Source organism: Meriones unguiculatus, chromosome 8, assembly GCF_030254825.1.
Source record: "Meriones unguiculatus strain TT.TT164.6M chromosome 8, Bangor_MerUng_6.1, whole genome shotgun sequence".
Taxonomy (NCBI): Eukaryota; Metazoa; Chordata; class Mammalia; order Rodentia; family Muridae; genus Meriones; species Meriones unguiculatus.
In genome coordinates, this window is record NC_083356.1 from 56326411 (window position 1) to 56338828 (window position 12418).

Here is a 12418-nt window from a genome sequence, read left to right on the forward strand (position 1 = left end):
TATGTGATTGACAGAGGCCAGAAAACACCATCATTACCACTGCGCAAAATGAGTAATTGTCTATTGAATTAGCATAAGTAATCATACTACATTTTTATTAGTATTAATAATAATAATAGTGAGACTATTTGGATACATACCATAAGTTAATCATTTGGGTTTTGCTATTATCTTTAAATTATGTGTGCGTAAATGGACCTGCACATGTGTGGGCATGCATGTGGAATCCAGAGGAAAACTCAGATGTCATCCACAGAAATGGTGTCTATCACCCCTAAAACAGCGTCTCTTATTGGCTCAGAGCTCACCCATTAGTGGAGTGTTCCTTGTGAGTCCAGGGAAATATATTTTTATCTGAAACATACAGAATAACTAGTGTGGATATTAAGATATTAGATAACAACTGTCAACCCCAGTTGGATTACTTGAGATAAGATATAACACTAACATATCTAACTATAAAGTTTGGAAAGATGGTTACATACTTATCTCTCTGGTACAGATAATTAAAGAAACAGATGTTACCACAACTTGCCACCCAGCAGCATAGCGCTGATAGAAATCATTTATTAAAGCTAAAATCACATTTTTTTTTTCAAAATGTCTAAAGAAGGTCTACTGTAGGTCATTCAGTAGAATACTTGCCTGGCATGCAATAGGCTGAGTTCAATTACCCAAACTACAGAAACTAGGTATGATTGTGCACACCTATAACCCTAGCAACTGATAGATGAAGACAGGAGAATCAGAAGTTCAAGGTCATTTTCAACTACCTATCAAGTTCCCAGCAAGCCTGGATTACCTGAGACACTCTCTGAAAACGTATGTCTAACACAATTGTCTTCCTAACCTAACAAAAATGCCTCCTTACTTTCTATTGTGCAAATAAAAATGTCAGTTCTGATTTTATTCTAAACTTAGAATCAATGAGGAAAAATAACTATAAATTTTTTAAATTAAAATAAGCTATTTCAAGTGGCTCATGCCCAAATGCATCTCAGAATTAGGTATATATTGCAGCAATTTGTTGGTGCTCTCTGGGTAATTGGCTATGTGGTTAAAAATGTTAGGATTTCTATGAAGCCCTCTCTGTCCTCCTTCTTGCAACATTTACATTTCCACATGGTAAATGTAGTTGGGTTTATATCAAAATAATTTTTAAAATAGATTTAAGAAATTATTTTAAAGAACTAAGTGCATTTTAAATCTAATAAATATTTATTTTATTTTTAAATATTTTTATTTGTAAATGTTTAAATAAATAAATAGATAAAATATTTATTTTATTTGTAAATATTTATTTTAGGACTTCTCATACCGAAAATTCACCAGATTGCTCTTGATTATCAATGCAAAATATTGAAACAAAATAAAAAACAAAAAAACTTAAGTAAAAAAAAAAAAAAACAGAAACAGCTGGAGAGATGGCTCAGAGGTTAAGAGCACTGGCTGCTCATCCAGAGGTGCTGAGTTCAATTCCCAGTAACCACATGGTAGCCCATAATCATCTATAGTGAGATCTGGTGCCCTCTTCTGGTGTGGAGACACACATGGAGGCAGAATGCTGTATAAATAAAAATAAACGCTGTATAATAAAAATAAGTGAATTTAAAAAATAAGAGATAAAAAATTATATAAAAAAAAAACCAGAAACACAAGAGAAGAGCTGAATGGCTTCTAGAACAGAGAGAGTTAAAGTGGCAAGGAGGGCTAAGCAGCACATGTGGTTCCAGCGGTTGGGTTGGGATTGGCAAATTTGTTTTTGTTCTCTACGTGCAGGAAAAAATAAAAATGCAAATTGGACCAGTGTGCAACACAGAACAGCTTTTGCCAGTACACCTTGGACTCCTCACTGGAACAGAACAATATAAATAAACGCAGGCAGTGAAATACAACAAAGGCTATACGCTTTGACAACCCCTTACCTTCTCTACAAGGAGAACATGAACTGGGTGACGAAAAAGTTTCCCAGGTACTAATGCAAACAAGAGGCAGTAGAAACTGCCCTGTAGTTTGTCATCGCCTGCCTGGATAACAAGAGATATCCCTGACTATTCTTTTTCTCTTGTCAAACTAGAAACCTATCATAGAGTAGACTTAAGGGAAGTTACCCTTCAGAAAGTAACTATGACCTTATTCACACCATCAAGACAATCAGTCTGATGGTCACCATTAAGCACATTTCTTTTCCACTTATTGGAAACACAAGGCTATGAAACATGGGTGCTTTCGGTTGACCTTGAAGTCACCAAGATGCTGAATGTCAGTTAGGTTGCTTTACCACATGTTAAGCTATCAAGCTGGAAATAGACTGAGAGTGGCTGAATGAACCTAAAGTCTTGAGCCTTACATATACTAGGTAAGTGCTTTACCACTGAGCAAAAACTCTAGCATGATAGATCTTAAGAAAGTATCCTAGGTTATCTCCATGCATGGTCCTTGGTTGGAGTATCAGTCTCAGGAAAGACCCCTGTGCTCAGATTTTTTGGATCTGTTGCTCTCCTTGTGGAGTTTCTGTCCTCTCCAGATCTTACTGTTTCCCACTTCTTTCATAAGATTCCCTGCACTCTGCCCAAAGGTTGCCCATAAGTCTCAGCATCTGCATTGATAGTCTGCTCTTTCAGAGGTCCTCTGTGTCAGGCTCCTGACTTGTCCCCTCTTTTCTCCTTCTTCTTATGTCCATCCTCTTTGCCTTTCTGGATAGGAATTGAGCATTTTAGCAAGAGTCCTCCCTCTTGATTGCTTTCTAAGACCCCTGCACAAATGTAGCCCATGGCAGTTCAGTATCCAAGTGGGTTCCAATGTAGTATGAACAGGGACTGTCTCTGATGTGAACTGATTGGCCTGCTCTTTAATTACCCCTCCCTGAGGGGGAAGCAGCATTACCAGGCCACAGAAGAAGACAATGCAGCCACTCCTGATGAGACCTAATTGACTAGGATCAGAAGGAAGGAAAAGAAGACCTCCCCTATCAGTGGACTTGGGGAGGGACATGCATGCAGAGGGTGGAGGAAGGGAGGGATTGGGACAGGAGGAGGGAGGGAACCACAGGGGGGATACAAAGTGAATAAAGTGTAATTAATAAAGAATTTAAAAAAGAGAAAAAAAAAGAAAGTATCCTATATATGCAGTCACATAAGCCTATAATCCTACATACCTAAAAGTGAAACAGGAAGATCAGGACTTCAAGCCCAGCAACATAATCAGATTTGTCCCTTTTAAACAAACAAACAAACAACAAAAAAGATTACCATCTCAGATTGAAGTGTATATAAGTACACTTTTAATGCATAATGGCATTGATTCTTTTTTAATGATTGGTGTTTTCTCTGCATGTATGCTTGTGTGAGGGTGTTACATCCTCTGCAATTGGAGTTAGTGATAGTTGTAAACTGCCATGTGGATGTTAGAAATTGAATCCAGGTTTAAAAGCCTTCTCTCCAGCCCCTGCTTTGATTCTAACCTCCAAATAAAGAAGTTTCTGACCCATTTGAGCAGGAAAAGTCTGTCTTAATTCCAGTGAATTGTCTTAGTTATTTAAAGAGTTGCTACCTGTGAGTACATATGTTTGTTTGATTTTCTGAGACTGACCATCATATAGTCCAGGCAGGCCTGGAAATCCAAAGTCTGACCTCCTGACCTTACTTTCTAGACATGTACCACCATTGCTGTGTGGAGCCTTTTACTTTTCCTTCCTTCCTTCCTTCCTTCCTTCCTTCCTTCCTTCCTTCCTTCCTTCCTTTTCTTTCTTTCTTTCTTCTTTCCTTCCATCCTTCCTTCCCTCCCTCCCTCCCTCCCTCCCTCCCTCCCTCCCTCCCTCCTTCCTTCCTTCCTTCCTTCTTTCTCTCTCTCTCTCTTTCTTCCTCTTTTTCTTTTTTGGTGTGGCAAGGAATCAGATGGACAGCCTTGCACATATTAGGCAAACACTCACCTAGAGCCTCAGCATTCTAAACCAATTTAAAACACTACTTTTGTTGACATTATTTTTTTTTGCCAGACTAATTTCTCTTACAGTAGATAGTTTTCCTTTGTCATCATGAATTGAAAAAAATCTTACTCCTTGTAGAAACAGGTTTGATAATCGCAAAGATATCAGATAGAGTAAGAAAAAAAAAATAGGAAAAGCAAAGACCTTTCTCATGCATTTCCTAGTTAAATGCTTTAATTTAAAAGTAAAATTAAATAAGCCCTTTCCTCCCCAAGTTGTTTTTGGTTAAGATGATTCCACAACAATAGAAAGCAAACTAAACCCGAATTTGAGACTGTGAGTAGGCAGCAAGTCTAGGTTGGTGACAAACCTAACCACATTGTTTGGGGAAAGACAGTAAAAGTATTCAGAACATTGGGCTGAAAGAACAAAGCTGCTGGAGAATGCTAACCAACCTAACAGTCGTCCTACACTTTCCACACATCATCGCGACGTTAGATGTGCTCACCAAACATCACTGAAGGGCAGCGTGATGGGCCATTCTCAAATCATTTCTTGAAATGTGCTACAGTACCTTAAAGAGAGTGAAGGAAGGGACCTTGCAGGAAACACTCAGTGAAGGAAGACTGAACACTAAGGCAGCTTCTTCCAGTATTACCAGACCAAATGGAGGACGAACTTGTATACAAAAAAAAAAAAAAATAGGGAAAGACTCCTCATTTAAACTAACACTATTCAAAATTTTGGCCATCACATTTGGGAATCCAGATAAAGAAGGTGCATTATAGTGTTTAAAGTTATTGAGCATAAAATTTTATCAACAAATTAACAAGTCTTAGAGCAATGCAAAGAACTGGAAATGTTTATTAATCTCTTTGAAGGGCTGCCACAATTCAATCATGTGGATACCTCCCAGCTGGCAAGAAAACAGGATTGCTCAAAGGTTTCAGATTGAAAAGCCTCATACAGCTTTCTAGGCAAGAAGTTTGGCGGTGGTGTTGAAAAACCACAAAGATTCCCAAATATTTATCATATGATTTGTATTCTGCAGTCATTCCCAGTCTCCAGGATAACAGTGGAGACGATGAAGTCAGAATGCAGGAAAAGAATGCTTGAGCAAGGACTTACACACTGAGCACACTGCAGAAGATCCGCTGGCAGCTTTTTCTTGCTAATCACTAAAACAGACAATTTACCTTTGGGCAAAAACACAACCAGAAATCCTTGGTTTTAAATGATAACCATAATGGCATTTTCTGCTTAAACCTCCCGTGTGAATGAACTATCCCCCTTCATATTTCTTTAATTACAGAGAACTGCATGGTCTGCAGCAAAAAATATAGCTAGAGATACTACCAAAGGAAATGAAGGAATGGATATATTTCCTAACGCTAGTTTCAATATTTATAGAAACAGCAATGCCCTATGGGATAGGGATTCAAAAGATTCAGCTGAGAACTTTCCAAAACGACGTAATCCATCTTTTAACTTGAAAAAAATATAATACATTTCAGGTTAATAAATATTACTTTTGTTGTATCTTTATGTGAATTCATTCTTTGTTTATCTAAATTATAGTTTACAGTTGGAAAAAGGCCTTTATACTAATATTAAATGACTCATATGTTCATCCAATTTTAATTTAATATTTTATTTAAAATTATCACAAAAACAAACAAACAGAAAAGCAAACTATCCACCCCCAGCATGGCTTTGTTATTTGAGTGACGCTCACGGTTCCCTCTATTCTCCTTGGCCATGTAGCAGTCCAGATATTGCGTGGGTCCCATGCAAAGGAGTCAAATAAAATTAAGAAATTACACTCATTTCTATTATCATGGCAAATTAATTAAATTTCTCCCAACATTTACTAGAGTTCTTGGTCAATAACAAAGGTTCAATTTATACTTGTGGAATAAAATTTAAAAATCACTTATTTACAAAAAGTCTTGGATTAAAGATATAGGATTTGTATTTTACTAAATGAATACCTGCTATCCAATTCCTAGACAGCAGTCAGGAATTCTTAATTATGATTGTCTTTATCTTTATTTTATTTAAAGATAAATGGCCATCTTTTTTTAAAGGCAAATATCCAATTTGACATAATTAAAAGACAACAAACAAACAAACAAACAAACAAAACCAAGAAGATCCTTAGCTCTGTTTTTTATTTTCTTCATTTCGCAGTCCGTTCCTCTAAACTTAGAGGTTTGTGGAGAAGACTACTGACGTGAGGGCTGGGAGAATTAAAAATAGTAATTTAGATGCAAAGCTTTCAGGTGTTATGACGGGAACCACAAGCACGCTGATTTTAGCAAATCCACACATCTATACATAGATTCCCAAGCACTGGAGAGCTGGCTGCTCTCAAAGAATATTTAAAGTAGATTCATAGTGTGGAATTTTCTAATATTCCCTGATTTGGTAATTATTTCTTATTTTCCCAAGTTTCAACATAGGTCCACTTAAATCATACACACATGTGCATGATAAATACTGCATTAGCCTGAGTTTAGAATAAAAAAAATAGTAATGAGACTATGTGAATATTTAAAAATTTAAATGCTAGAGTTTTTTTTTTTTTTAATAAAACCGTGTCCAGAACTGCTTTCTATTTTAACACTAAAAGTCTAATAAGCAATAGAAAAAAAGAGAAGGAAAATCCATAACAAGGAATCAGGGGAATAGTTTCTCAAAGCATATTCTTTGAATTCTCACTCAAGAGAATTGAACCCATTAAAAATGAAGCTAAGATTAATATTTTATAATACATAAGAAAAAATATATGTATTTTCTGAGGCAGAAGCTTTTCAAGTTATACCAATTTAGAAATCATTATTTTCACTTGCTTACTTAAAATTCTTTTGAATTGCTATTCAACTCATGTGAGAAGCCCCAAAGCAAACTTAGCTTCTGATTATCATATCTTGCATGTGGCTCTATTTTTTCATTGTACTATACAACCATACAAAAATATGGACCGAGATTTTCAAACTGAGAAGTCATTCTCTCCTACCTTACTCTCAGGAAAAGAGTAAGTTTCCTGACTCGAGCAAGCTGTCTAATGAATGTATCTGAGGGCAAGAGGAACTGGACAAGGACTGCAGGTGGGAACCTGGGGTTGGAATGAGAGTTCTGGGGAGAGAGGGCCTTTGTGCAAGCCCAAGCTGTGATGTCAGAGCTAGATCAGGAGGGCATATGCATACATTTTTATCTCCAATGCACTGGAAAGCACTGAAAGGATTCACTTGGTCCTGACAGAGTCATAGCGGACTGGGGGTCAATTGTGCACCTTAAAAAAAAACATTTTTGGTCAGTATTTTAAAATATAGTTTAGTGAACAAGTCTGAAAACAAGCCAGGTGAAGATTGGGGAAGAAAGGGATGTAGAGAAATGGATACAGTTAAAGATAATTAGAATGAACTCAATCCTCCTGTGAATAGACGAGCTGGGGTGTCTGGGTAGGGGGCTCCCCTTTTCTGAGGAATAGGGGAGAAGGGATGCAGGAGGGAGAGTGGGACTGGGAGGAAAGGAGGGAGGGGCCTATGACCAAGATGTAAACTGAATTATATAAATTTAAAAATTTTAAAGTAAAGATAATTAGGAAGTAAGAAAGATGGGACAATTCTTTGTAGAATATAGAAGCCAAAAGATTTAGTAGAGCCACCAAGTTCCCCAGATTTGTGTGGTGAAATCATTTCTTAACTTAGAGAATACAAAAGTAAGATCCTGCCAAAGAAGTATTATAAATTCAATTAGGAATAGAGTGCATTTGTGGCCTTTTGGGACATATAAACTGAGACATCCTAGTGTATTGTGGAAAATATTATGATAGATATATGTATTTATAGAATTTATAGATTATCTACCTATAAGTAGTCATTGAAACAATTGTTTCCTGAATAGTCATTGAAGCAATTGAAAAGCAAAGCATTTTCCAGAGAGGAAAGGTACGAGTAAAAAATGCAAAGGCAATTATCAATGTTTAAAGAAAGTGCTAAACACATTCTGAAAAGTAGGAGCAAACCAGAGGGAGGTATATATTTGAAAAAAGGAGCAGTGTGATTCCAAAAGCTGATCAGAAGTCAAGGTTTCCATAGAAACTAACCACTAACCCACAAAGAGGGAATCTGTGTCTTAGGGCAAGAGCTGCCAGCTAAAAATGATCAGTACTTGAGTTGGGTGTCATAGGGCAGGAAGGGTCTCAGATGATACACTCGGCTAACCCTTCATCAGAGGTGTGCCGCTAAGGGAGGGGGAGCAAGCCAGTAGTACTCAGACTTTAGTGAGGCATCTATTTTATCGGGGAATATTTCAGTACGTTTAAATCCTGTTATGAAATTTCCAATGAACGCATACGTTGAAGTCATTTTTTTAAAGAGAATGATAGCTAATAACAGCTCACACCCAACTGCATGATTTCACACCCAGCAGCTCTTAACGTATATTAGTTCCACCGATATTCCTAGAAGCCAAAATATAATTATTCTACTATAAAAACAAGGAAATAAAAACCCGAGGAAGGGCTAACTGATTGGATAATTTCCTTTACAAGGCATGAAAAGATGGAACTCAATTTTCAGGAAGGAGAATTCCCCTTGTATGGGGAGAACAAAACAAACAAGATGGGAAGTGGGAGTGATGGGGTAGAGGCAAGCAAATTAATAGGACTGTAAGAGATGGAAAGTTCTCTTGTGCCTTCTATTTTGTCTGTCAGTTAACGGGTAAAGGCATCTGCAGAGCATGAGGGATCAGTTGTGGGCTAGAAGGTTTGAGGTCTGGGGAAGGTTTCAGCAGTGAACAGGAAGTAGCACTACAACACTGAGCACAGGTCGTAAAATGATTGCCTCACACCTCCGAGTCCCTCGGGCAGCTGGAGAGTGAGAACAAACAGCATTATTCATCAGTGGAGCCCCGAGCTTCCTTCTGCACTGCTTCAGGCAGCCACGTTAAGCTGATTGAGAAAGTCCTGGGCGTTGGGGTGTTGACTACACACTAGAGACACAGGGGACCTTGGAAACTATTCAAACGAATGAGGATATGGAAGGTGGGGTAGATCTACTGAATTTGCACTATTTTCACATTCTTCAAAGGTAGCGTGAGATTATATCGAATCCATCAAGCAAGTAGTTAATGAATTGCATCCAAAAACTTGAAAGAAAAATAATGGAGCTTAATGTGGGTGTCAATGCCTACTCTCTGTGTTCGCTACTTAATCTTTCTGTGATACTAAAACAGCTTTAAAAACATCACCTTAAAAAATATCAAGCCTATTAATTTTATACAGATGGACACTTGAGAATAGGAAAAATAAGGACTATCTGAAGATTGTTTGCCATTATTGTTTAGAAGGATTTAGCTCACTGATTAGCTAAAATTGAATCGTATAGCAAATCTTCACTAAGGTTATCATTAATTGGGAAAGGGGAAAAGAAAAGAAGTGAAAAGAGCCCTTAGCTGAATCCCTAACTTGAAAAACTTTTGTGTGTGTATTAGAGAATTAAAAAAAAAAAAAAAAAAAAAACTTACAGACAACACATACAGATCTAGGAAAGCTAACTTGTCTGACATAGCTCAGCAGAGAGCAAAAGAAACCAGTGTCTAATGAGAAAGAACAATTTTTGATTATATTATGGGTTAGTTCATTCACAGACGTGCAATTATGTAGCCTTACCTTTTGAAAGTTTCCTGGAATAATGCTGAGAAAGTTTGAATATTCCCTCAAGATTCTGTTACAAACCTAGATGTCAAAGGAAAAGTTCACTAATGGACCAATAGGTGGCAGTACAACACGATCCTCTTTAAACCTGTAAATACTATTAATTAGCAAAAACTGAGACGCTACGTATTGTACTTGGTGCTGTTTGTACTCAAGCAAGACTCTGAGACAAATCCATTTTTTTTCCAAAAAAATTAGAGGCCATAAGCAATGCTTCAAGGAGAACCCAAAGCTTCTGTTTGCCTCAGTAGACATTCTGTAGAATATAAACAAACAAGAAAGAGGAAAGGGGCCAAAGGAGAAGGAATGAAAAGAGAGGAAGAGGGACAGAAAGAGAGGAGAAAAGGGAAAGAGAAGATGGGAGAAGAAATAAGGAGGAGGAAAAAGAAGAACAGGAGGAAGAGGAAACTAAAAAAGTAAAGGGAACCCTCAAGAAGCCAAAATCATGGTAGAATCTGTTTATGAACCAAAACTAATCTCAAAATTTATTCCTATTTGCCTCAAATACCAGTCTAACTTAAAATTCTGGCAAACCCCTTTGGCATCTACCTGACACATGCCAACTTTCTGTATGTTATGCTATGGATATGCCCACATGTCTGTTAGACCCTCAGAGTGGAAACATCAATACCATGAATAGATGAAAGGATGGACGGAGGATAGGTGCGTGGCCTTTCATCATGACTTCTATTTAACCCTTCTTGTCTGTCTTCAGTAGGAATGGCTTATCACCCTCTTCCTCAATGTGAAATTTCATTTCCTTCTTTTTGTGTAATAATACATGCAAGGATTGTTAAAAATGAAGATCCTTAAGATGAGACAAATATGTAACAAGCAAACAGGAGGCAGAATTGGTAGTTAGAGCAGTTCAACCTGAGGGAGAGAGGATATCTAGGAAGCTCTAACCATATGCCAGGCATAAACATTAGACTTGTCTAATCCTTCTGACAGTAATACGTGCTAATTACTATTATTAAGCCTATTTTATAGGTGTGAAAATGAAGCTGAGAGAACTTAATTTGCTCAAAGATATTAACTGATGCAACCAAGTCTTCCTTTTCCACTAACCTGCACTTACACCCTGCTGAGTCCTAGGGGTCCTTAAATAACTCCAGTCAGGAGCTGCACAGTCAGAACAAGGAAAACAGCCCAGGGCTGTGAGAATCAGGCCCTCCTATCACAACCTCTCTGCAGACTAGGGAACTCATTTCCCTCTCCTGCTGTCTCTTGAGAGTGCATCACTGGTGAGGCCAGACAGTAGCTGGCCTCAGTAGTTTCTTAGTAGAAAAACAGACACAGGTGTTTTTCTTCAAGGTCATTTCTCCAGTCTTAATTTTACTCTCTACCAGGCAGCTCATCCTAAAATTTTATTACTACACCTGGCTCCAGGGTCAAAGGTAGGAAGCCTTGATGGAGCTTCCCGAATTCCTAACAGTAGCCTCAACTGTTTGTCTGCAGTGGTAAGGAGGCTGAGAGTCCTGTCTCAGATAGCTCACTGCCAATCAGGACAAGTGGAGGTGAGTAACCTTTCAGGAAAATAAAGGGCATTCCAGTCCATGGTAGTCATCAAAACAGCAAGGTATAATGGCATCCACAGACCCTAAAATGCTGTAGGTTACTTAAAGTTTAATTCTCACGTTGATGCAGTTTTGTTGTATAATAAATAAGCCTGAGAAACCGAAGAAAAAGAAAGCTAACAAAAAGACCATGCATATTAGGCCAATGAAATATTGAACAGTCTTAATCCTTTATTTACCAATGTTTGATGACGTAATCTCAGTATCTGTATAACTAATACTAATATCTCTTTCAAAGGCAGTTTTTCTTTGATTAAACAGCTTTCTAGAAGTAGCTGAAGAAGACACATGCCTAGGCCAGCTTCCCAAATTCTAGGTTTATTTTCTTACAGGTTTTTCTGCAGTAGCTTGGAGCGGAGATAGGTCACAGCAAAGCTGTTTGTTTACTCACTAGGTCACAAGATGACAGGGATGAAGAAAAATGGTTGATAACAATGGCACAGCAGGTTTCGGGAATAAAGCAGCAATCAAGATTGCCCTCAGCTCTACCACTGCGGAGCTGTAGTTGGCTCTCTGTTCTCTCCAGAACAGCAACCCCCAGACTCAGACCTCCTTCCATCTTCCTTTCTCCAGGCGGGCAAACAGCACCCTAACTCCCGGGGCTCCTGCAACAGCTGTCATAGTCGTCGGCCACTAGAGGCGCTCTGTTCTGTTTTGCAAGAACATTCTGGTCTTTTGAGTAGAAATTTCCAAATCAGCCCTCCTCCCCCATCTTCTAGCAGAGAGAGGAAAAAAAAAAAGAAAGAAAGAAAAAGGCAGAATTATTTTTAAAAGAGTGTTTACTAGAAAGTGGATGGTGGGAACAGCAAAAAGTACAAAGTCATAGACATAGATTATATGAGGGAAGACAAATCCTTAATGTAACTCAGATCTGCTTCCGGAGAAGCCTATAGTGGTGTGGGTGCCAAACCAAGCCTCGGGGCCCCTGGTTGAGGTACCTTACAGAAACAAAAACTCTTGGCCTTCTCCTTTCGTCTCCTATCTGGGAAGCTTTGCTGCTGGGTCAGAGGAATCTCCACTGCCCTTCTCACAGCCCCAGACTCGCAGGACAGGAAGGTGCTACTCCCTCAGGCCCAGAATTCAACATCTGGATTTAGGCCTTCCGGTGCCTACCTCACAGACGACTTCCTGTGCCCTTACAAGGAATCTTTGAGGCCCACTGATTGTCTAGTCATCGGAGGCAGTTCATTA

At 38.3% G+C, this 12418-nt stretch overlaps 2 protein-coding genes across 26 annotated transcripts in view; one reads left to right on the forward strand and one right to left on the reverse strand.

Annotated features, from left to right (window-relative positions):
• LOC110566038 (nonsense-mediated mRNA decay factor SMG5-like) overlaps nt 1-12418 on the reverse strand; it is a 150148-nt gene that overhangs the window by 133168 nt on the left and 4562 nt on the right. For 3 of the 24 annotated variants that reach the window (XM_060389450.1, XM_060389455.1, XM_060389456.1), the window contains exons 1-2: nt 11619-11918; nt 9606-9671 (exon numbers count right to left, since the gene is read on the reverse strand). The exons of 17 other annotated variants lie outside the window; for them this stretch is intronic. The gene's annotated coding sequence lies outside the window, so the exon portion shown is untranslated. Of the gene's footprint in view, nt 1-3157; nt 3177-9605; nt 9672-11618; nt 11919-12418 lie in introns of those variants that run through there. 4 more of the 24 variants (XM_060389448.1, XM_060389452.1, XM_060389453.1 and 1 more) reach the window with 2 other exon arrangements.
• The window catches only part of Sybu (syntabulin), a 102079-nt gene that overhangs the window by 19072 nt on the left and 70589 nt on the right, over nt 1-12418 (forward strand). The gene's annotated exons all lie outside the window — the stretch shown is intronic.